Genomic DNA, 23,461 nt, shown 5'->3' with positions numbered 1-23,461 from the left:
CCCAGGGCCGCTTCTCCACCCTCGAGGCCCTGGCACTTTCGCCCTCAGGGCGAAAAGGGGGCGCGGGCATCGACGGCGCCGGAACCCGCCTGGACTGAGTTTCAAACTGTCTCCTCAGCTCCCCGTCTCAGTGGGGAAAGGCAGGCTGTCAAAAGGTCAAGAAAACCAGAGTCTGGACAGTTCTTAGTGGGCCCTGGAAAATTGGTTAGTGATGCAGAAGTTGCGCAAACGGAAGCCCTCGGGTCCGGCTGCCCCGCGGGGTGGCATCCACGCGGTGGCTCCTGCCGCTGTCCCCTGGCTCGCCCAGGAGTAGCCCCGGAAGAAGGCTTCGTGCGCTCAGCCCTTCCGCGGGGTTTTAAGCCTTACCTTGGCTGCAGCACACACTAGCTGTGGGCCTCGTCAAAAAGCAAAGGGCTGGCTGTTGCTTTCTGGCCTGAAGCCTAGGATGTTAGTAATCCCTGAACTGTAAGCTGTGGATGGGTCGTGGCCTCTGTGTGTCTGGAGCTGCAGCTTCCATAGGTAAGACACCCAAGGAATGTTAGTAAAATGAAGGTATGCATGGCAGGAAAGGGGTCAGGCTTCCCGGTGCCTGGACACACACCTTCAGCGTGGATGAATAGCTATTCAGGATACCATGTGTGAGGGAGTATGGACCTCTACAAGTGTTATTTCAGTGGTGGCCTGGCGCCCATAGGAACCTGTATCATAGCTCACTTTTCAAATGCAGGTTCTGGTGAGGGTCACTGACAAGAAAAAAGACAATGGGGATGTGGCTGAAAAAGGAGTGACATGGTTCCCTCCAACGGGGAAGGCTGCAGCTCTCAGGTGAGCTCTGGCCTGGATTGAGTTTCAGATTGTGTCTCCTCAGCTCCCTGTCTCAATGGGGAAAGGTCCGTAAATAAGGCAGGCTGTCAAAAGATCAAGAAAATCAGAATCTGGACAGTTCTTAGTAGGCCCTGAAAAAATTGATTAGTGTCGCAGAAATTGGGCAAATTTAAACTCTCACCCAGTGAACCAAATGACTGGTACAGGTAAGGGAGATCATTCAGTTCCAATAGTCGCTTAGCTGCTGAGAGGCCTGGGAGAATGGCCTTGGTCACAAAGGAATTAGATGTAGACCACATGAATGGAATATATACCAACCAGGTGTCTTTCCAGGCCTGGGTTGGGGGTTAAGGGGAAAAATACATTTCCTTGGCTTTTTCCCTCCACTCCTGGATATAACTAGAGAAAAAGTTTGCCAACTGTGTTTATTATATTAACACTCTGTGAAGGTTTTCTACAGATGCCAATGATTGTTTTAAAAATCACCTTAGTAATAGGATCCAAACACTGGATGTTCAATGTGCTTGCTGTAGTACAGTATTCATGTTAGATGATGAAAAAAGAAATAGGAAAAAATTTAAAAATGTATTGATTTGAGAGACAGGAAAAGAGAGAGAAACATTGATTTGTTCTACTTATTTATGCATTCTGTACATGCCCTGCCTGGGGATCGAACCCTCAACCTTGGCATATTGGGACAATATGCTCTAACCAACTGAGCTATCCAGCCAGGATGGACATTTCTGTTCATTAAATAAGTTAGAACTAAGCAAATGACTTCCATGTCTCGATTTCCAAGGTTTTCCATCTGTTTGTTCCATACAGACACAACCATGCCTGGGCTCTTGGATAAGTAAGTGGTCTCATTTTCCCTTAGAGAAGGGATGACATGGAGGAGACAGAGCACATCCAGACTGAGTTCATATTTCCACGCCATCTTCTGTTATAATTGGTGTTTGACAAGAGCTTATCACTTGGACACAGACCTATTCCTTTGGTTGCCAGTACCCCTAACAATCTCCTTAGTTTAGGCCATCCCCATATTCTACAAGGGTGAATGAGATCTGTTACTTATCTGAGCTCATTATAATCCTATTTGTGTGAAATAAAGAGAAAACCATGGAAATCTGGATGTAAAAGTCATGTTTAGTTCTACCTATTTCCCCAAAAGAAATTAGTAGTCCTTAAAGGAATGAGGAAATTTTGTGGAATGGCTGAGGAATGAGAAGATTGAGGAGGGACTATGGAAGCAGGGCTGGCCCCTTTGTATATGGTGAGCACGTTTGCCTTCAGGCACTGCCACCCATCTCTGACACTGGAACAAAAATTTGAAACCTAAATTTCAGTAGGGTGTGCCTGATAGGAGCTCTGGGTTCTAATCTGAGCAGCGGCCACAGTGAATGCTTCCTTGTCCATAAAACAGCAGTGGCAGAATAGGTCCACTGAGCTTATCTGCTTAAGGAGGACACCGTGACAGTAGTTCAAAGCACTTCAAAGGCATGACTTTTATAGCAGTACTGACTGACGAAAAGAGCAAAATGATGTTGAAATTGGAAAATAGTGCGATCTGAACAATTCCTCGTTGTGCTTGCAATTTCTATTTATTTTCATCTCATTGGGCTATTGTCCTTTCATTCTATAATGGAAATGAGGGAAAAGGGCCCTCACAGTCCTTATTCTTTGATTACCCAACGTCTTGGAGGCTTTACTTAACTGAATAGTACTTTCCCCTTTCCCATTTCCATCACCTCTCTCAGCATATATTCACTTTGAAAATTATTCAGAATTTGAACAAATGCAATCAGAAAAAGCTATGCTATGGGTTCATTCTAAGACCTTGGGCAAGCCATAAACCTTCCTTTATCTTAGTTTCCCATCTGTGAACCTGCAGTGATACTTCTGGTTAACTTCACAGAGATAGGAGAGGAAACTCAAGATAAGGTGCTTTGAAATACTAATTACGGTATAGGTTACAAAATACCATGTAGGTATTTTTGGCAAATGAAAATGTGGTGTTAGTTTGTACATCACAACTAGAAGATATTTTTGTAACAGAGAGATTACTCTGGCACAATATCTGCAACCAGGGTGATACCATCACAAAACAATGACATCTCATTGCATTTGGATGACAGTGCAACTGCCCAATATGAGAGTTATACTAGTATTGTCCCAGGCTCAACTAAATAAAAATGTGATAACAAAAATGGATGGGGAAGGGAAGCTTCCATTCCACAAAAATGTGGGATTTTTCTCATACATGCTCCAGAAGAAAAACTATAAGAAAAACTAAACTATACGTACATTGAACTTCTTAAAAATGAATGCCACTTGTGAGGACAAGTCTGATGAAAGACTAGAACAATCTTGGAGGAATGGCCTGATATAAAACTAGACAAATTAGTCAGGAATCCACCAGAAGAGATAAAAAAATACTCTTAATTCATAACAAAATGAGTAACACTAAGAAATTAGACAGCCATTTGGAAAGAGAGGATCAAGTGCACAGGGAGGAAAAATGGACTCGCAACCTAAGTTAAAAATAAGAACAGTAGGGCAATCTAAGAAATAGGACAAAAAATATAGGCTCTAGAAATATTATAGACCAAGGGTCAAACTTTCTTTCTAATGCTTCCTAAATTTGAAACCTTGGGTAAGTTGCTTAGCTTCTCCAAGCCAAATGGGTTGGGAAGTAGAGGGTGATCAGATTTTTCTTCTTGGCTTGTTATGAATCTCAAGCGAGAAGCTGTAGGTAACTCCTAGCACAGAGTCAGGCTCATAGTGGGCCTTCTACTGAAAATAAAAACTGTAGAGGGCCGCCTGGGAAGGCACATGGGCATTTTCTTTAATTATCGTCAGCTAAACTCAGGGCGATAGGCAGAGCCATGCCCTGGGAACATGCTTTCCCAAGAAGGCTGGACATGTTGTCAACTTGACTTCATATCAGCCCAGGTGTCGGCAGGGGCGGGTCTAGATATGTATATCCAGTAATGCTAGGGCCTACTTAAAAATGCAAATAAGCTCCTTTGATCCTAAGTTTTGGTGTTACTTCCTGATGTTAGGGGTATAAATAAATGTGCTGTGTGGCTCAAGTCGTCGTCATGCTACCTTTCCATCAGAGAGAATGTCGTCCCACCTGGCTCCCAGCTTTATGAATCTGTTTCTGCGTCTTTCTTTCTTTCTTTCTTTCTTTCTTTCTTTCTTTCTTTCTTTCTTTCTTTCTTTCTTTCTTTCCCTTCCTTCCTTCCTTCCTTCCTTCCTTCCTTCCTTCCTTCCTTCCTTCCTTCCTTCCTTCCTTCCTTCCTTTCTTTCTTTCTTTCTTTCTTTCTTTCTTTCTTTCTTTCTTTCTTTCTTTCTTTCTTCTTCCTTCCTCCCTCCCTCCCTCCCTCCCTCCCTTCCTCCCTCCCTCCCTCCCTCCCTTCCTTCCTTCCTTTCTATTATTTCTCAATCCCTGGCTGCCTCCACTTAGAACCGGTTCGTTCATCTCTCTTTCCATGCTGGACGGGAAAAGGGAGATCCCCGCCATGTTTGGCCCCCCGCTGCATCAGGCCCCTGCAAAAAACCCCTAACAGTTATTGAGCACTTACTGTGTGCTGTGCACTATTCTAAGCCTTTTCATCTAATTACTCACTTGATCCTCATGACCATCCTATGATATTGCTGCTATCTCTTCTTCCTCAGAGTTCCTGTCTATGTAGAAGGACTATTCTTTTGGTACTAGAGATATTCCAAGAAAATTAATATTTTGTAGAAAACCTCTTTTTTGAACATATTAAGAAAGAAAATAGTATATTAAACTAGCATTGCCTTGCTTTCATGTGGGAAAGTTAATCTAATTTGTCTTGGTTCCTAGGAAATTAGGGTGTAGTGAGCACTTGGTAGCACATACATTACAGCAAATGAAGGATTCAGAGTTTGGGACAAAAAGGGAAATAGAAAACAGGTAGTGCTTCAAAACCCCAAACCACTTTCCAGGTCTCAGGTTGTAAGTCCCTAGATGATTTGGCCTCTAAACAGAGTGTGCATCGTCTGGATTTCATGTTTAATGGAAGTTAGTTCCCTTGAGTCGGCAATATGGGAATGATAACTGGCCAGCCAAAGAAGGAAATCATTGGATTATCCCTTAAAAAATGAATTGTATCACTATTTATTATGTAAGTATGCCAAGAAAAGTAGCTGTGAGGTATAATACACACAATCATTTAATACCCAAGAGAATTTAGGTGCTAATGTGGATGGTATTGCACCTATGAAATTATGACACCCACAAAGGATTACAAGATATAAAGCCAAATAAAACATAATACAGAGGGAAATGATTTTGATTATGCAACATTTATACATGGCATTTCATTTTACATTTCCAAATTGCTTTTCAGTCATTGGTTTATTCTTCTCAGCACACATGGGTAGTACATCCATGCTGTTATCCTTTGTTCACAGCTGAGTCAACTGAGATTGAAAGAGGCAAAGTGTTTTGCCCAAGAGCACAACAGGGGCAGGGTGAGAAATTGTGTGTTCATTCAATCAGGAGTCTATTCAGCACCTACTCTTGGCAAGGCACCGTGTTCTGGAGTGCACAGACATGGGTTCTATCTATGTGGCCTCTGCTTTGCAGTAGGTTGCAGTCTGTTGAGGCACTGAGTGGTTAGTGGGTTATATCTCCAGGAGAGCTGTAGACAGCAAGGACCAGGGTTTAGAGGAGGAAAACGTGGGATTCCCTAAGATTCCAGGAGATAATGGAATTTGAGGCCCTTGAGAGATAAGTAGAATTTTGGCAAATGGAAGCTGAAGGTGGTGGCACAGAGACATAAAGGTGGGCAAATTCAATGTATTTGAGAATGTTTGACTACAGCAGAGCAATTGTGGAAAAAGGTGTGGACAGTAGAAAGGAGCAGTTCCTAGGACCCTGAATACCCAGCTAAATATACAAATTTTAACCTGTGGGCAATGGGTACTGGACTCATCTCAGACTTCTCCCATTCACTCATTATTCTAACATTTACCAAGGGTTATGCATAGTCTCTAGGTGTTTCCCATACATTCGTTTTTCTAACATTCAGAGCATTCCAATGAGATACATATTATTTATTATCCCTTCTTAAGTGAATGAAAAAAACTTATTCAGAATTGCCCACGATCATGTAGCTAATAACTGATAGATGTGGAATTTGAAGGAGACTCTTGACTTCCTCATGGATTCTTATATGAAGAATAAAGGCAGATTCTGGACAGTGTATTGAGGATGCCCATCTAATAAATGCCCCTCACACTAGCTCAGTATTTTTCCAGAAATAAAAAGTAAATGAGAAATAAAGTTAATTTCTCAACATGGGAATTATTTTATGTCTTAAGTTGTCAGCTCTGGGTCAAAAAGAAAGACAAAGGGTGTCTTCCCCTGTTTCTTCTACTCAATTAACAATAAATATCTGCATTTTGATAATTTTAGTTTTGTGAGCATTAAACTTTTTAGGTTTTAATTGTCATTGGCATACAATATTCTATTAGTTTTAGGTGTACAATATAGTGAGTGATTAGACATTTATATAACTTACTAGAGGCCCAGTGCATGATTGAATCATGCACGTGTAGGCTCCCCTACACACTTTCGCTTTGGATCACGGGGGAGCTGGGTGCCTGTCCGCTCAGGCACCAGGCCTTTCAGAAGCCTCCGCCGCGCCGGAGGCTTCTGAAAGGCCTGGTGCACCAGCGGACAGGCACCCAGCTCCCACACTTTTGCTTTCGATCACAGGGGAGCTGGGTATCTGTCCGCTGGTGCACCAGGCCTTTCAGAAGCCTCCGGCGCGGCGGAGGCTTCTGAAAGGCCTGGTGCCTGAGCGGACAGGCACCCAGCTCCCCCACTTTTGATGGTCCGCGGTGGGACGTGAGCTCGCTGCCCCAGAGGCCCCTTCTGTGCTGCAGCACAGCCATGGCGCAGACGCTGAGCTCGAGCTGCCGCTGGTGACGCGAGCTCAGCGTCCTGCCGGCCCAATCGGCCACCCCGAGTCCCGCCCCCCGCACCTCCTGGCCAATCGTGAGCATAGCGAAGGTACGGTCAATTTGCATATTTGTCTATTATTAGGTAGGATGAAGTGATCACCCTAAGTTTTAGTACCCATCTGACACTATACAAGTTATATTCCCTCTGCTGTACTTTATATCCTCATGACTATTTTTATAACTGGCAATTTGTACATCTTAATCCCTTCTTCTTTTTCACCCTTCCCTGCCCATCTGGAAACCATCAATTTGTTCTCTGTATCTATGAGTTTCTGCTTTATTTCTTTATTTTGTTTTTTGGATTCCACATATAAGTGAAATAATGTGGTATTTGTCTTTATTTGTCTGACTTATTTCACTTAATATAATGCTCTCTAGGTCCAGCCATAATGTCGCAAATGGCAATATTTTATCCTTTTCATGTCTGAGTAATATTCCATTGTGTACATGTAACACATCTTTATCTATTCACCTATTGATGGACACTCAGGTTGTTTCCATATCTTGGCTATCATAAAACATGTTTCAGTGAACATGGGGGGGGGGGGCATATATCTTTTCAAATTAGTGTTTTGAATTTCTTTGGGTAAATGCCCCAAAGTGGGATTAATAGGTCATATGTTAGTTCTGTTTTGAATTTTTTGAGGAAGATCTATACTGTCTTTCATAGTGACTTCACCAATTTGAAATCCCACTAACAGTGAGATAGCATTCCCTTTTCTCTACCTCCTCACCAACACTTGTTGTTTGTTGATTTATTGATGATAGCCATTCTGACAGGTGTAAGGTGGTATCTCATTGTGACTTTCATTTGCATTTCCCGGATGACTAGTGATGTTGAGCAACTTTTCATATATCTATTGGCCATGTGTTTGTGTTCTTTGGAGAAATGTTTATTCAGGCCCTTTGCCCATTTTTAAATTGGCTTTTTTTGAAGTTAAGATGTATGAATTATTTATGTATTTTTTATATTAACCCATTATCAGATGTATCATTGGCGAATATCTTCTCCTATTTAGCAGGTTGTCTTTTTGTTTTGTTGATGGTTTTCTTTCCTATGTAAAAACTCTTTAGATGTAGTCCCATTTGTTTATTTTTTTTCCTTTTGTTTCCCTTGCCTGAGGAGACATTAAAAAAAAAAAGTAATAAGGATAATGTCAAAGAGTTGACTGCCTGTGTTTTCTTATGAGTTTTATGGTTTGGGGTCTTACATTTAAATATTTAGTCCATTTTGAGTTTATTCTTGTATATAGTATAAGAAAATGATCCATTTCATTATTTTGCATATGTCTGTCCAGTTTTACTAATACCACCTATTGAAGAGACTGCCTTTACCCTATGTGTATTCTTGCCTCATATGTCATAGATTCATTGGCCATATAGGTGTGGATTTCTGGGTTCTCTATTCTGTTCTATTGATCTATATGTCTGTTTTTATGCAAGTACCATGCTGTTTTGATTACTATAGCCTTATAGTACAGGTGGGTATAAGGTAGCGTGATACCTCTAACTTTGTTCTCCTTTCTCAAGATTGCTGTGGTTATCCCAGGTCTTTTGAAGTTCCATATAAATTTTAGGATTATTTACTCTACTTCTGTAAAAAATGTCATTGGTATTTTGACAGGAATTCAACTGAATATGTAGATTGCTTTGGGTAGTTAAAAATGGACATTTTAACAATGTGAGCATTTTTTTTAAAAATATGTATTTTTTATTAATTTTTTACAGAGAGGAAGGGAGAGAGTTAGAAACATCAATGAGGGAGAAACATCGATCAGCTGCCTCCTGCACACCCCCCACTCTGGGGATGTGCCTGCAACCAAGGTACATGCCCTTGACCGGAATCGAACCTGGGACCCTTCAGTCCGCAGGCCAATGCTCTATCCACTGAGCCAAACCAGTCAGGGCAATGTGAGCATTTTTAATACACTCTGGTCTCAGATTAGTTTTTCCACTAAACCAGAATCTCAGTCAATTCAATTCCTAATCCCTTTCCCTTATCATGAAACCTAACGCATTTATCTAAGTGACCTATGATGTCTCCATCTCAGTTTGAATTTTGCCCATCAGGAAATAGCGTTTTCTCCCCAAGTACAGACTACTAAGTAGCATTTTTACTGTTAATCATTAGGACTAAAATACAAGTGAGAGAAGTATTATTGTTAACACGCCAAATAATATTTAGAAAGGAAACAAATAACTTTATTTAAAATTTTCTATAAAAAATAAAGAGATGCTCTAAGGAGGTAGGTAGATACTTAGGTGACATAAAAATTAAAATAGTGAAAATTCTATTAAATAGGGCACTTCTCTGGTCTTGTAGAAGAGGTTTTTGGTTTGTTTGTTTTTTTCCCCTATCCAAGATCAGTCAGAGAAATCTTCCTATAGAGCAAAAAAATATCTACCACAAAAAAAACAGGCCACTGTCTATCTTCTGCATGAAGATAAATGGGAAACTACCAAAGTGGGGCATTTCAAAATCCTAAATTCAATACAAAGCATTCTCCTTGTCTCTCAAACCTCCAGTATCTTGTTTGACTTTGCCCAGATTATATTCTATGTCCCAAATCATAAAGATCCAAGAGCAAATGGTTGAATGTTTCTTCAGTGGGTGGTTTTTTTCCCTTTTAATTTTAAAAGGGAGTAAAGTTAACATGTAAGGATGCTTAAATTTCATCTAAGATTCTGAAGATACCCTGTGAAAAATATGTAAAACAAGCACTAGACCAGAAAATTGTACCTGATTTCTTCTCTCCCTTAAAATGCCATCTGATTTCAAGGAGAGCATGTGGTGGCCTATGTTTCACAGAGGAAAGCAATGGAACTAATTCATGATGTCTTAGCTTTTAGATCTGCAGAGCAGGGATGCTTACCTTGAAATATAGAGAAAACAGTACTTTGAAAGATTCAGAGACCCTAGCCGGTTTGGCTCAGTGGATGGAGTGTTGGCCTGCAGACTGAAGTGTCCCGGGTTTGATTCCAGTCAAGGGCACATACCTCAGTTGCAGGCTTGATCCCACCCTCATAGGGGCGCATGCGGGAGCCAACTAAAGTTTCTCTCTGTCTCTCCCCATCCCTTCTACTTTCTCTAAAAATCAATGGAAAAACATATCCTTGGGTGAGGATTAACAACAACAACAACAACAACAAAAATTTTTTTAAATGAGACTCAGAGGAAATCATACAACTTACAGTAACCACTTGCATCTCTCCACAGAGGAAAAATTCATAATGCATACTTCTGGGGATTTTTCCATATTGATGGAAGAAAATGTTTGGAATACCTAAGTGAATCCATTGAAGGTATGTATTAGCATTAATTTTTCCTTACTATTGAAATGAAGCCAATGTGGCTCTTTCTCCGTTTAAGATGTTCAGCAAAAATGCTGTGACTCTCAAAGATTATTAAGGTTGAAAAATGCTGAAATTAACCTTATTTTAAGAAACAATAACTATGCATAATAAATAATTTTCCCAACCAATGAGGCTCCCTGCATTGAGTCTCTTTTCAGAGGAGCTTCTGAATTCTGGTGGAGATCTAATAGGATATTGCAGGTAGAAAAACATTGTGTGAGAAGTTAATACATTTCAGGTTGATTTCTGCTGAAGGCTAGTCTAGGAGTCCCCAGGGAACCTGCATGTCCACTGACCAAACCTTAGGAGTCCCTGTGAGGAGGTTGTTGGTCTTTACCTGACTCAAGGACCCAAGATTATTGAGTTATAGCAATCCTGTAAGCATCTCAAGGAATTCTTGGTAGCCTCCACAGTTAGCACTACAGTATTATTTATAGATGTATGTACTCAATACATATTTGTTTAATAGCATTTAATTGTTAGCAAGTCCTGAGGTTAACCAAAGCAGACAGCTGCCCTTGGGAATATAACCCAAACCTTTTGAAGCACAAAGGGGAAAGAGTATGATCAAGGTCAAGTAGCCCAGAAAGGTCATACTTGCTTAGGATGTGTGGCTCAAATCAGCTATGGTGGGGGTGAGGGCATTAATTGCCCTTCAGAGTCACAGAAATCATTCAATTGTAAATGAGTTGGAATATGTAATTGAGCTGGCCTTTGAAATTCTGTGGTCCTTTCAAAGCAAAATGGAAAAAAAGGAAAATCCAAGTTTGTTTTCTGACTTTTGTTTCCAAGAAGTTGAAAATACAATGTTGCCGAAACCAGTTTGGCTCAGTGGATAGAGCGTCTGTCTGCGGACTGAAGGGTCCCAGGTTCGATTCCAGTCAGGGGCATGTACATTGGTTGCGGGCACATCCCCAGTGGGGGGTGTGCAGGAGGCGGCTGGTCGATGTTTCTCTCTCATCGATGTTTCTAGCTCTCTATCCCTCTCCCTTCCTCTCTGTAAAAATCAATAAAATATATTTAAAAAAAGAAAAAAAAAAAAAGAAAATACAATGTAAATGAGACCTTGGTTGAGGATCATCATCCATACAAGACCTGTCTCCGGTTCCGAGGTTGGGGCTCTTCTTCTGCCTTTCCATTCTCATGTACCCCCAACCTGAGATAGGTTTCAAGGTCTTACTTTGACCATAGATTCTTTCAGCCATGTGGGGGAGATGAGAAGAGGTTAATAGCCATGTAAAAACTGTCAGCAAACTAGAAAACAACTTCAGGCTTAATATCAACAGTGAGTATGTAGCATTACCTTAAAGACTTGGGTGAACATGCACAAATGTTTTATAAGAATATTAAAAAAATAATAATTTTCAGAAGAGTGTATTTATAGATATAATGTCTAATTGTACTGTGAGTGATAAATGAGGTTAAACTCCATTTCAGGGCTGCTTTATATATTTATTTGCTGCCATCCATTAGCTCTGTTTTCTTTGTGACTGCAGATTAAGTCTGTTTATTAGTCTTGGTGCAGAGGGGTAATTGCTGTACTTGGGAGCTGGGAAAGGATCTTTCAGATGACAATGAAGGTTGTGGGAAGACTTGTTTAATAGTTTATTTTTGTATTTGTTTCATTTTAAAAGGCAGTGACTAGGACTTCATACCTGTCTAATAAGCATGCATGTAAATATTTTTGTGTGCTTTACAGTCCTCCATTAACCTCCACAATACCTCTTGAGGATGGGTCAGAATTACTACCTACAGTTCACATTTGAGGAAATTTGAGACATGAAGGGATTATGTGATTGGTACAAGGTCACCCAGCATGCATGCCTAGGTAATAAAAGATGACTACAAAACTCTTTCCAAACAAAAAGTGCCTTATATATGTTAGGTAATATTAATGGGCATGATCCAAGGATAAAATACTCTCCAGGAGTAAAGTGCTCATACATACTCTATAAAATTAATTATTTTAACCTCAGGGCAACTTTTGAAATAGGAATTCTTGAACCTACCTATGCATCAGATGCACCTTTATAGCTTTTAGAACATGTGAATACCTGGCCGTTTACCCAAGATACAAAATCATAATCTGGGAGGTGGGACCTGGATAATTAGTATCTTGAAAAAACTCCATGAGAGATTCTGATGCTCAGCCAGGCTTGCGAATCATCACTCTAGACTAGAATAATAACCTCAGTCAAGCCAAGAACAACAACAAGATACTGTGGAGTTAATCTAAGAGAAAAAGTCTGGTGTTTTGGGGCTTCTGTCCACTCAGTTCACAATTATTATTAGCCAAGGAGCTGCCTCCATGAAATAATCAACTCTAGTATCCCTGTGTGCAGATCCAGAAACTAGTGCAGAGATTAAAGTTTATTTAAGAACCACCAGTGTTTATTGGGTAAATTTACTGGGTCCACTCTAATGTTTTTATTCTGAGTACTGGTATGATAACTGATACAATAAGAACCTATAATACCTGTCCATTCATTCATCCATCTGTAAAACACTTATTGAATACTTGTTATGTGGAGGTTATAGAGTTAAAATGATGGTTTCTGTTCATAAAGAGGTTATAATCAGGTGTTAAAACAAACACAGACCAAACAAACAAATAAAAACCCTATAATACTAAGACATACATATTAAATGATACTCAAAGTTTATATGAGGCATTATTCATAAGTACTAAGAAGCTAAAACAACCTAAATGTTGATCAACTAATAAATGCCTAAATAAAATGTGGTATAATCAGACAATGGACTATTACTCAACAATGAAATGGAATCTGGCACTGATACCTGCTACAACATGGATGAACTTTGAAAAAGTTATGCTAAGTGAAAGAAGCCAGTCACAAAGAACCACGTATTATATGATTCCATTTATATGAAATATCCTGAATAGGCAATTCTATAGAGCTAGAAAAAAGATTAGTGGTTTCCTAGGGTTTGGGAGGTAGGGTGGGGAGAGGAAGTTGGGGAGGAACTGTTAATGGGTACAGTGTTTCTTTTTGGGATGATTAAAATATTCTAAAATTGTGGTGATAGTTGCACAACTCCGTGACTATTCTAAAAAATGTACATTTTAAAGGGGTGAATTGCATATAAATTATATCTTAAAGTATATATATATATATATATATATATATATATATATATATAGTGCTGTATGAAGTTGGAAGAAAGAGTGATTAATTTTCTAGAGGAAATGGCATTTGAGTTGAGTAAAAAAAGGTGATTTTTGTAGACACTGAAGGCATGCTCAAAGGCATGATGGTGCTTTCATGCAAGGGGAAGTTATATGGAATAGATGGAGTTTAGGATACATGAAGGGTGCAGTAGATTGGGGCTAGATGCATGGCTTTTACTGCCAGGCTAAATTCAATAGTTTGGTTTTCATTACTGTAGGCAATAGAGAGCCATGATGGTTTGTGAGTGGTCTGATCAGGCGATGATTTGGAAGGATAATTGGAGGTGGTGATAAGGTAGGTGAGCAGGGAGACCATTGAGGAGGCTAGGCTTTTTCAGTGTGTAGGCAAGAGATGATGAAGCCCTAAACTGTGACAACAGCAGTGAGCACTGAAACAAGGAGGCAGATTTGAGAAAATGTAGTAGACTCATAAAACAGGAGCTAGAGAGCTGAGAAGGCATGAGATATATGCAGTATTGTATTTTAGACCATAGAAAGACATGGGGTGTTTTTTGTTGTTGTTATTTAGAATCAATGCAAAAACTATTGTTTGAAATAACACGGAACAGCCAAATTGTAGCTATTTAATTCTTTGTCAACAAAGGTTTGAGACTCTTAACATTTAACAAAGGAATGTATATTGTGAATAAAGGATTGATTGAAAAGAGAAATGCTATCTCACCATTTTGTGAGTTCTTTGGAATCAGACCTTCCCTTGTGGGAGATGAAGCGGTCATTTATGGCCTGTTTGAATGACTTAGTATTTACCTCTTGCTCAGATAGCTTCCCTAGAAACATTTCCTTTGGTGTGAACAACTTGCATTTACTTCCAGGGCAGTACCTCCCATCTCATCATACCCATGCTGCCTCTTGGCTCAGTCCTCACGGACAGGTGTCCATAAGCTTCTAATAAGAGCGCCATGTCTGAAAAGCATAGGGTGAATGTACCACACATTATAACTTCCACTTACAAGCATTCTTGTGGGGAAGATCTGAAACCATGGAAGTCTTAAGGATCAGGAAGACCAAGATTGCCTTTCCTCTAAATCATGCAAAGCCACACCTATGTTTTCCATAAGAAGGAGGGGCAGCCAGATGCTGGGCAAAGTTAAAATAGAAACTGTTTCTCCCAGTGTATGACAATATGCTTGCTGGGGGATCTGTTATGGCCTCTTTTGCGGGTTTTGGAAGGTGTTGCAATGACACTGCCTACTGCTAGCAGTTTGGGAACAGCGTTCTTGACAAGTGCCTGACATGAGTTTAACCATGCAGGGAACACCATTTAGAACACCACTTGCTGAGATGTGGCTCTTATCTGTGCCTGTCAGTGAACAATGACTACAACAAACTGTGTTCAATCACAGTTGTTAGCTGAGTTAATTACAGCAGTCTGGGGTGGGAGGAATCCCAGTACATGCCTCCAAGGGATTTCTATCACAGGTTGAAACATTGGCTGTGCAGGTAAGCAATGGAAACAGGCCCTTTGGGGGAGCTTTACACAACAGTTCTACAGCTCTGAACATGGATCCATCTTAACTCCACAGTTGGTGAGGGATCAAGTTCAAAAGAGAACCACCAAAGGGAGGAGGAAAGAGATGCTTAAAGCCAGTAGGGTAATTATTCTGGGTTGAAGAGAGAAAAACTGGGCATTATTCTTTGGGCTGTCTTTGACTCATTGCATGACCTCATGGAGGTCATTTCCCCTTTCTGAGACTCACTGTTCTGGTCTCAAATATAAGGATAATATAGGGGTTGGCAAAAGTAGGTTTATAGTTGTGAGTACATAAAACACAGTTTATTCTTGTATTATTACTTAGTAATTATTGTATTATTTATTTGCATTACAACTGTAAACCTACTTCTTCCCACTCCTGTAATACTGAAAGAATTACACTATTTATATCATGGGATTACTGAAAGAATAAAATTGGGGGAGGGGTGGTGAGGAATAGAAAATCCTGTATAACTCTGTAGTTTGTTATTCCCTTTCTGTTGTTCTACATTTTACTTATAAATGATGAGAGGGAACAAAGAAAAAAATCAGAGCTGTTGTAGAATCCCAAACTTCATTTTCTGACACCTCTGAGTGATTCTATGGATTGCTTTTCTTCAGATTTGCCTCTCCTCTCCAGAGCACCAATTCTGGTGTAAACTCATCTCCAGTGTGGGGTGGAGAAGACCCTAGGAATCTGAAGAGGCAGGCCCTGTACCCATCTAGTCTCGTATCTTCAGATTACCTGCTACATTCTAGGTCCTGAAGGCCTCCCTTCTCCCCTCTCTGGAACACCCGATTTGGGAGAATATTAGCCTTGAATGAGTCCCAGAGTCAAAGTGGACTTCATGGGACACCTCTAGGACAGAACCAAACAGAATTTGTAACGTGTGCAGAACATGTCTTAGTGTGGGTCCCTAACTACATTCTTGTTCATGCTAAAAATCTCAACACACTTTTAACCAAGCAAGGCACGTCTATGTATCTGATGGTGCTGTCAGTGATAGAAAAGGATCATATTATGGATTTGGCAGGAAGGAAAAAGAAGATTTATTTCCAAGGTTGAAGATTTATCTTTTCCAGATATGCAAAACCAGTCAGAGCATTAAGAAATATCAGCAAAAATGATCATGTTTTGTGAGCAGGAGGAACCATTCTTGACTTCAAAATAATAAGGAAAATTTATAAGAATCCCAAATCCATGGTTTAAAAAAATGATTTGACAATAGGATGCCAGTGGGACTATCAAACTCTTAACTGTCCTGTATGGTGAGGTGACGGCTTCATTTTTAAATGAATGTCTTACATTGAATGCTTAAATCTCTCCCTTTTTCTTTTCTCCTCCCCATCATTTAGATTTTTTTCGATGTTCAGCATAACTAAAACGTCTAAGTAGGGAATTACACATAATTATAGGCTCTGCACCATTGGCAAATGATGCTTCTTCCTAATCATTTATAATCATTTGTTCCATTCTTCCTCCTCCTGGAATATTTACTTAGAATGACAGCAGTGTCCTTTATTTCTTTTGAAGGAATCCTTTGGTTCCACTTTGTGTAGAGGTTATAAAACATGTCAAGAAATGCAACATTGTATTCACCTCATAGTCACACATATACAAATAGAAAGCATGAATTTAAATGAATACAGCAAAATTGAAATAACTAAATTATGTTTTATCTATTAAAGCTATTTGGTAAGGTAAATAAATTTTAAAAAATATTTTTATAACTCAAAGGCCATGATCACTCTGAATGTGTTGGCCTGCACCTGCTGGCTGGGAGGTCGTTTTGTGCTGTTAGGTCAGAACTCAGTGCCATCCTTCGTTTGCCTCACCAACCTTTTCTTTATTGCTGGCTTACATAAATGTGACATTGCTAAAAACTCTAACTTGAAAATGCTTCACAGAGCAGGATCCTTGCCAAATTCAGGAATCTTGCTGGTTTGGAAGATGAGAGCTGTCATGCAGAACCAAAGGCTGATACTAGAAGTCAGCAATCACAATGAGAATAAATTCCACAATCAGAATGTGGTTTCTGAATGTCTCAATCTCCTCCAACTTTAAAGGAGTGATGCTAATCTTACTTTCAGGATAACTTTACAAAGAAAATTTAGGGGCAGGTGGAGTTCAATCCTAAAACTTAGTTCTTTCCCAACTTCCAATGCTTCCTTTACTACTGGCAGTTCTTTCCTAACTTCTAATGCTTCCTTTATTACCCAGATTATGAAGCATTAAATTCCTGAGAAAGAACATACAACATCTTCCTTACCTGGTTAAGGAATAAGTTGTCCTGAAGAAAGGAGCTTCCCAGCTGATAGTGAAACTAGTCCTCTGATGCAATTGTGTTTTAACCCAGTTTTGAGGGAAGTGTTTTCTACAGTTTGTTTCCCTTTCTATTGCCTTGGTGAGCAGGCCATGGGTTGGCTGTATTGGGAGGACTCAGGGTCATTGCTGGGGTCTTTTGTACAATGCTACAGTAAGGCCATCAGGATTTCTAAAGGGAGTTGGGTCATATTGGTGCATTGTGAATAGCACAATGAGGCCATAGGCTGAACTTGTCTTTAACTTGCATCCTTTCTATTTCTTGGTGCTTCTGATTCATTAAGAAAAGTTCCAATTAATAGTAGGCCTACCCTCTTTCTGAAAGTAGAAAGCTTTCCATCAAGAATAGTTTAAATATAACATTTGGCATGAGGAAGGGACATCTTTGACATTGTGGGCTTATGACTGGATTCTTCTTTTTTTAAAAAAATATATTTTATTGATTTTTTACAGAGAGGAAGAGAGAGGGATAGAGAGTTAGAAACATCGATGAGAGAGAAACATTGATCAGCTGCCTCTTGCACACCCCCTACTGGGGTTGTGCCCGCAACCAAGGTACATGCCCTTGACCGGAATCGAACCTGGGACCCTTGAGTCCGCAGGCCGACGCTCTATCCACTGAGCCAAACCGGTTTCGGCTGGATTCTTCTTAATTGTGTCTAATTTATTGGCTAGCACTGCACCTATGAAATGTTCTTCTCCATCTTTTGTATTTTAATCCATTATTTTAATACTTGCCCTTTCCCAAAGCTTTATGCCCTTCTAGACTTTAGAATTCAGAAGTAGACTGACATTGGTAGTCACCCCCCCCCCTTTTAAACTTTTTATTTATTGATTTGAGAGAGAAAGAGAGAGAGAAACATTGATAAATTATTCTACCCATTTATGCATTCATTTGTTGCTTCTTGTATGTGCCCCCAGCTCAACCAACTGAGCCACTCTGTCTGAGCTATTCAAATGCATTTTTCTTTCTTTCTTTTTTATTTTTAAGTTTACATCTTCTTCCCTCCCCCCTGCCAAAATTGTTCTCAATAAGGTCAAGTCACCATTTGTATTAGTTCCCTATTGCTGCTGTAACAAATTACCAAGACTTCGTGGCTTAAAAACAACACAAGATTAATTTCTTACTATTCTGTAGGCCAAAAATCTAAAGTCAATATATTGGCAGGGCTTATTCTTTCTGAAGGCTGAAGGAACATTGTTGTTTTTTGTTTTTCTTTTCTAGTTTCTGGAGGCCACTTGCATTTCTTGGCTCATGAGCCCTTTCATAAATTACTCCAACCTCTTGCTTCCATTGTCACATCTCCTGCTTTCTCTCTCTCTTTTAAATATGTTTCTATTGATTTCAGAGAGAGGAAAGAAGAGGGAGAGAAGGATAGAAACATCAATAATGAGAATCATTGATCGGCTGCCTCCTGCATGCCCCCTACTGGGGATCAAGCCCACAACCTGGGCATGTGCTCTGACCGAGAATCGAATCCTGACTTCCTGGTTCATGGGTCAATGCTCAACCACTGAGCCACATCAGCCATGCTTTCTCTTCTGTAGTCAAATTTCCCTCTTATAAGGACATTTGTAATTATATTTAGGACCTACCTGGATAATCCACGATAATTTCTCCATCTCAAGATTCTTAACTGCATCTGCAAAGTCTCTTTTGCATATAAAGTAACATTCACAGGTTTCAGGGATTAGAAACTGGTGCTATAAAACAAAAGGCATCAAATAATAGAAATTGCATGAACTTTTCCCACTGCTAGTTCTATCTCCTTTCATTCCCATTTCCTTCACTGGCCCTTCTTCTACCCATGTGGTCAAGATTGGTATTTCCCAGGGCTCAGTCCTAGTCTTCTTGTCTCCTCATATGCCAGATGGATGCAGTTCCAGCCATATTCTGCACCTCACACCCGGACCTCTGATTTGAACTTCCAACTTTAATCTTTACTTAGATGTTCCACAAGCATGGCAGGTTTCCCATGTCCTATCTTTCCCATCTACCAAACACAACCAAAAATTAACCTTCCCTTCCTCTCATGCTCTCTGTCTCAAATAGTAAGTACCAGGACGTATCCAATAGACACAGCAAGAAGACTGGGAGTCATCCCAGGCTCCATGCTTTCTCTCTACTCACTCTTCCCTCACCCCCTCCAGTCAGTAATGAAGTTTTGTTAACCTTACTCCCAACTATCTCCTGATGTTTCTTTCTAACTCCCATTTCCTTAGTTCAAGTTCTCATTACGCTCATGAGTAGGATATAAATGAACTTTTGAATATGGCAGAATGACATGCTCTTAAACTTTTTGGATGTGTGCAAGAGCTACTGATGATTGCCAACCATGCTCTTAGTCTCTGCTGATTTGCATACCAAATTATATTGGTCCACATAGTTGATTGGGCCAGGGATGGGCACCTGACTCAATGGTAACTCTTTCTATAAGTTTGATTAGCTAATACACGACTTGGGTGACTGGCTGTAAAAACTAGATGAGCAAAATTCCTCTTTGGGGATTTCAGAATAGAGAAGCAGAAAGTCTCAGACCATTAATGTACAGAAAGGTCAGCAGGAATGATGGGCAAGAACATGCTGCAGTTCTGAGAAAGCAGATCCTCTGAATAAGCAGGGGAGGTGGTGAGCCTGGAGAGAAGAGGAAAAGAAAGAAGCTGAGGCACAGTGAGAAGGGTTCTGCTTCGATTTCTATGGTTCCTTCAGAATACTTCCTAAGGCCCGGCCCTACTATGATTCCTACTGTCAGACTTCTACGGGTTGCTGCATTATTATAAACAAACAAAACAGCCCTACCCTGAGCAAACCTCTGCTTCCTGTGATAAACTGGCCAAAGAGTTACTTAGAATGCTCTGGTGAGACATCTGGAAGACAGCAGCACTGTAACTAAGATCAGCAGTATGCAGCCAAAATTCAATTTTTATTCCACTCCTTTTTTAAGCATCAGCTTAGGAAAAAAAAGAGAAGGAAAGGTTATATCAATATTTCATTTGGGAGCGGAAGAATATTATGATGAGCTTCTTGTGTCAAAACCAGTCTTTATATAAAAACAAATTGATCTTTGCAAATATAATTTTTGAAAGAAAAAGTAACTGCTGCTACAAATATCATATGAAAATGACTATAATAAGTGACATAACATTGTCTTATGCTTATCAACAGTGGTATAATCAAACCACCTTCTAGATGCTGTGTTTCTAGACAGCTGCCTTTTGATTTGCCAGCTGTTGGGATTGATGAAAATCTGCCTTTTGATTTGCCAGCAGAGGGATTGATGAAAATCTCCAGGATTCTTAGTCACATGCCCACATTACTCTCTTAAATAAGAATTAATAAATTTATTGAATATTTATAGGTAAGAAATAATATTAGGCACATGTAATTACTATGTACTCTGAATATAGAATACAATAAGATAGCATCTTTATTTATGTCTCCCAGTATCCCTATAGAATGTACTAAGTGGGGAATTTCCTACTCTGTTGAGGACAAAATTAAAACCAGGTAGTGTAAGGACTCTTTAAGCATTCTCAAGCAATTGAAAGTCCCATGGTCACTTCAAATTGTGTTATTGCATCTATTCCTAAGTCATAATAAAAACTTAGACCTTGGTTTAAAATTAAGTCTCACCCTTAGCCCCGTGAGAAGCCATGTGCAGGTGGGAAGGTGTGGGAGGGTAGGTCTTTCTCTCCTTGCTCCTGGAAGCTTCTAATTCTTCTAGGGTTGGGATGGGAGAAAGTAGGAGAAGTGAGGAGAAGTAGGAATATTGTCTGGTGAAGTGGTAAGATGGCCTTCAGCTTTCTGGGCCTGGTAAACATTTAGCGGACTACATTTCAAAGGGGCTTTTGCGGGTTCTTGGGAGATTGCATTCACAGCTGGTGATGTCTCAGCTGCAATTCCCTGGATTCAGGCAAATGTGCTCTCCATTTGAGCAGCCACTTATTTCCTCAGCCCCTAGGAACCTAATATTTTCCTTCTGCTTCCGCTCAGCTTGGCTGCACCTAAGGCTTCCCACAGCCAGCCCTTGCTCACGACTGACCCAGATCTGATCCCTAAAGGAACACACACACACACACACACACACACACACACACACACACACATCCTTCCTCTGGACACACTCGCAGCAACAGCAGGTCCCCTTCAATCTGTACCCGACGTGGCTTGCTAGCTTATCTTTCACATGATTTCCCAGAAGGGAACTGGACCATGGTGTTCTTCCTACCCAGAAACATATATTAAGTGATATGTCCCTTTCTCTTGACATTAGGTGACCCCAAGCTTTTACTTTGGTAGGAACTAAGAACACACTTTAAAAAAAAATTCTACCAATAAAAAAATAAATATAAAAATATTCTCTCTCTAATCTCCAACAATCCTATGTGATCTAGCACTTCCTATGGGATGTAACACCTATTGTTTTTTGGTGCCTCAGCCAACACTTTAAGACCCTTAGTATAATGGGTTTTTGTTTACTTGTTAAAAATCCTAAGGTCAGAAATTTGTTGTTTGGATGAAGTCCTCACACTCGCTATACATCTTCATTATCCTCAGGCAAGAAGTGCTCCGAAAGAACAAACCTCCAGGGTCTCTTGGCCAGCCCCGCTTTCTGAATGGAACCAATGGATTCCCTCTCTCATACCTCAGCAGGTCTTGAAACTCTTGGAACTTTTCCAACTCATGGCCCAGAAGGACCAGCACCCTGGGACATGGGTCACATAGCCTTCATACTGCCTGTAGTAAGAAGGAAGGAACATACGGTGCCCAGACACACGGGAATCAGGAGCCAGAGGGATGAGGCCAGGAAGCAAGGGAAGGACCACTTCAGGGGGAAAGTCACACATTTCATGAGGTCCTTGACAAGGTGGACCCTAATCAGTCTTGTCAGTCTCATCTCATTCATCCTTTCCCCTTCACTTTAGCCACACAAAACCACCTGCCATTTTCTACATATGCCATGCCCTTCCACCTTTTACCCTTTTCACCTGCTACTCATTCAGGATGGAATACCCTCCTCACTCTCAACCCCTCTCCCATTGCTTCTATTCAACGAGCAAGACCTAGTTTAAGTCTGGTTTTCAGTGAAGCCTTCCGCCACTTTCCCATCTGGCTGCTGTAACACTTTTTACATGTCTCAGTTGCGGCTCTCATGTCATTACATTGTAGCGCTTTAACTTGCTCTCTGCTCCCCAGACAGTATGTATCTTGAAGAAAAGGACAGTACCTTATTTTTGTAATCCCGCCACCTAAGATTGTGCTTCAGTGTTGTAGGGACTTGCATTGCTGTGTAAACACACATTTATTATTTCATAGTTTCTGAAGGTCAGAAGTCTAGGCATGGTGTGGTTAGATTCTGAGCTGAAATCAAGACGTTAGCCAGGGCTGTGATTCTCATCTGGAGCTCAGGATCCTCTTCTAGACTCACTGATTGTTGACAGAATTAATTTTCTTGAAGCTGTAGGACTGATGTCCCCATTTTTCTGCTAGCTGTTGGCCAAGAACTGCTCTCAGTTCCTAGAGGCTGCCCAGTTTCTTGCCATGTGGCCCCACTAGACGGTTCACAGGACTGATGCTTACTTCCTTCCAAGCTAGCTGGAACATGTTTCTTTGATTTCCTCATCTATAATCAGCCAGAGAGAATTCTCTGCTTTTTAAAGGGCTCACCTGATTAGGTAAGACCCAACCAGGATTATCTACTTTTGCCATATAATGTAACCTAATCACAGCAGTGATATTTCATCATATTCTTGAGTTCCACCCACACTTCAAGGGGAGGGAATACAGTATGAGGGTTAATTGGGGTCAATTTTGCCTATCACAGAGCTCAATTAATATTTATAAAATCAAATAATATGTGTTCCAGAAATATATAAATTATAAACATTGTTACTCGATTGTAATATTTTTTTCTCTTATCTTGGAAGGTTTTTTAAGTTACTTCTTAATGTGTGTAAGATCCAGAATGGTTGAGTTTGCTCTATTTGAAATAACATGATACCAATGCCGTGAGCCCTAGTGTGCTGAAATTTGGAGTGGGTGGCAAGACCTGGTCTGACAGGTGACTTAAGCTAGGTCCCGGAAACTCTCTGAATGACAGATTACTCCTCATGTATAAGACATTTTTAAAAGTTTTTATTGATTTCAGAAAGAGGAAAGGAGAGGGAGAGAGAGATAGAAACATCAATGATGAGAATCATCAATCAGTTGCCTCCTGCCTGCCCCTTATTGGGAATCGAGCCCACAATCTGGCATGAGCCCTGACTGGGAATCCAA

At 40.3% G+C, this 23,461-nt stretch overlaps 1 protein-coding gene across 1 annotated transcript in view; it reads left to right on the top strand.

Moving 5' to 3' along the window:
- The first annotated feature begins 243 nt into the window (after positions 1-243).
- The window catches only part of MEGF10 (multiple EGF like domains 10), a 367,971-nt gene continuing 344,753 nt past the window's right edge, over positions 244-23,461 (top strand). Inside the window, exons 1-2 of the mRNA XM_079790816.1 lie at positions 244-519; positions 10,043-10,128. The gene's annotated coding sequence lies outside the window, so the exon portion shown is untranslated. The remainder of the gene's footprint in view (positions 520-10,042; positions 10,129-23,461) is intronic.

The sequence above is a fragment of the Cnephaeus nilssonii genome (assembly GCF_951640355.1).
Source record: "Cnephaeus nilssonii genome assembly, chromosome: 2".
Taxonomy (NCBI): Eukaryota; Metazoa; Chordata; class Mammalia; order Chiroptera; family Vespertilionidae; genus Cnephaeus; species Cnephaeus nilssonii.
Note: the sequence above shows the minus strand (reverse complement) of the source record. Positions and strands in the feature narration are given on the sequence as shown.